The sequence below is a fragment of the Salminus brasiliensis genome, unplaced genomic scaffold (genome assembly GCF_030463535.1).
Source record: "Salminus brasiliensis unplaced genomic scaffold, fSalBra1.hap2 scaffold_164, whole genome shotgun sequence".
Classification (NCBI taxonomy): Eukaryota; Metazoa; Chordata; class Actinopteri; order Characiformes; family Bryconidae; genus Salminus; species Salminus brasiliensis.
Window position 1 is genome coordinate 25,640 of NW_027326695.1, and position 3,016 is coordinate 28,655.

Below are 3,016 nucleotides of genomic sequence, written 5' to 3' on the forward strand. Positions count from 1 at the left end.
CAGTTTGTTCTTTTATTAATTGGTGTCGAGAGAAAAGCGTGGCGGTCAGGAAACATACACTGATTCCAAAACCACAAATACACTCCCAACTCTTCAGCTGTTTTCTAATACGCTGTTTCAGTCTAACTCAGGCCTTCAACCCAAAACTGGGGAAAGTAAAGAGAACTTTTATATTATACAGCACCTTTCTCCCAGGGGCAGTTCAGAGACGAACAGACGGACATGCAGTAGGTAGGTAAAGAATTCAAATGAATTTCTACAGAATAAAAGTCAGAAATGGACGAGCATACACTCTGTTTGCATGCACACTGCGGAAAAAGCTCTTCTTTGCTCGGCTTTGAGGCACGGCTACACGGCACAGCCGGAGGCAACTGATCAACTGTATCCTGTAGAACACCTGTCTGAAAGCACCTGCACTGGTTCTGCTCCTCCACCCATCTCCGCAGGCTCTTCCTCCAGTCTGCTGCTCGTGTGTATCGCCTCGCTCTTGTGCTGAAACTGAAGATCGGTCTTTATTATTAGATTATTGAAGCTGGTCAGAAGACTGTTCAGGGTTTGGCTGTCGGATCCCCTCACACCCACACGCTGTCTTCACATAAACAGATCGTCTCGTCTCCAAACTGTCCGCTCTGATATTCCTAACCACTGACATCTCCCTCAGCTGACCTCACGGCTCTCTGAGGAGCTCATTTATCAGGCCTGTGATTATGATCATTACAACTCGCTGTCAGAACCTGCATCTGGTTTCGGTCAGAGGAAGAAGAACTGGGTCAGATTGGAACTGCTTTCAGGATTCTTCATTAGAGTGACAGTTGTCTATTCTGAGGTAATGCGCACTTCAATGGAGATATATTAGAGGGGTCATTCCTGGAATGGTTACTGCACATAATCCAACTAAGCAGGATCTCCAGGAGCATCCTAGTGCTATCAGCAGGTGTGTTAGATTAGAGCTGGCAGCACATCTTCCAGCTGGATGATGGATCTCCAACAGCTGCTTTAGGCACTTCTGAATTTGCAGACTTAATAACTTTAATAAGGTTTGGAAGTGTGGTGTGATTTCTCTCTGATTCTGAACAGGCCTTAGAGCTGATTTGATCCTCAGAGGAAACATCTCGGACCTGACCGTGTTCTCTGCTTATTTAACCCTGATGGAAGCTCAGTCCTGCCAGGTGGGTAAAAACAACTTGTGGGTTTTCTCTCCTTCTGTTTCTGACAGCAGTTTCTCAGCTTTCTCACGTACGTCTCTGAAACTCTGACTCACTGAACTTTCCTTAGAGATAGGTCATTGCCAGCTGGACTCCAACGTTCAGAGATGTTGCTAAAGTTAAATGTAGGTTGTGATGTCAGCTGACCAAAAGTCAATGATATTAAGTAACTAAAAGTCCAACATCTTCCAAACTAGCACCTCATCATGTTTACACAAAACACCAAGTTTAGCTGTGAGTTATGGTGACCAAAACTCAACATCTGCTAAACCTCCTAACATTAACATCCACACAATGTGAATGTCCTACGCTGTAGTATGGTGTTGGATTTAAGTCTTGGTGTTAAATAAATAAAAATCAGTGTCTGACTTACATGGAGTTTTAACATTGATCCCATTGATCAACATTGATAATTTTTAACTAAAATTTCTGCTACTTTCCAACGTCTAACGTCGTATGGCAGAGGCGCCGTATGGGGGAGAGAAGATAGGATGCTTCCAATAAGAATAAGAATAATTATTATTATTATTATTATTATTATTATTATTTAATCATTAGTAGTAGAAGTATTGTTAAATTCCTTGTTTGGCAAAACGTAAAAACCCCACCCTGCCCTGCCCCCCTCTATTTAAATTAAATGGTTCAGTCTGGCCTCAGAACAGGTGTGAGCTGTCATTGGGAGCAGTGTCCCCCTCCCCATCCCCATATCCCAGCCCCGCCACCCCATCCCCATATCCCAGCCCTGACTGAAGCAGGAGGTGAGCAGCACTGTTTTGAACAACTTCATAATAAAGATCTTAAACCCTGCAATCAGCAGTTGCCCATCAAATAGTCAGTTCCACTGTCTGCACAATGTTATATTTTCAGGCTCGGTGTGGCCTGGGGCGGTGCCAACAGTGTGAGAAAATAACTAATTATTACAAAAATAAAAGTCATTATTATGAGGCTTTGATATTTTTGGTGAAAATGAGTGGTCATGTTGAAAAGCTAAACAAGTCACTCTCCAGAGAGAAGAGATGTTGGTGAACTGCGGTCAGCAGGAACAGGCTTTCCAGAACCCAGAATAATGAAGCTGTGTTTCTGAGATGTTTGAAGGTTATGCTGGGTGTTTAGGTCTGAAAGCCGGCAACAGTGGATGTTATCATGATTGATTATTGATTGATGATGATTAAGGGGCCGCTGCAGGTGCTTCTCCAGCACAGACGAGTTCGTGTGAGCGTGTTGTTGTGGATGGCTTCCTCAAGCCCCTCAGCTGAGCCAGATTCTGACAGCGAGTTGTAATGATCATAATCACAGGCCTGATAAATGAGCTCCTCAGAGAGCCGTGAGGTCAGCTGAGGGAGATGTCAGTGGTTAGGAATATCAGAGCGGACAGTTTGGAGACGAGACGATCTGTTTATGTGAAGACAGCGTGTGGGTGTGAGGGGATCCGACAGCCAAACCCTGAACAGTCTTCTGACCGGCTTCAATAATCTAATAATAAAGACCGATCTTCAGTTTCAGCACAAGAGCGAGGCGATACACACGAGCAGCAGACTGGAGGAAGAGCCTGCGGAGATGGGTGGAGGAGCAGAACCAGTGCAGGTGCTTTCAGACAGGTGAACAATTGATCCGTCCCACCTTCTCTGAGGTGTTTACAATTCTGATCCACCTTGCTGACCTCGTTTTTGGGTGAAGATTACAGACGGAAATTATGTCAGCGCCGGGTCAGACCCCTCAGTGGCGGGTCAGACCCATCAGCGCCATGTCAGACCCCTCAGCGGCGGGTCAAACCCATCAGCGCCATGTCAGACCCCTCAGGTATCAGAGAA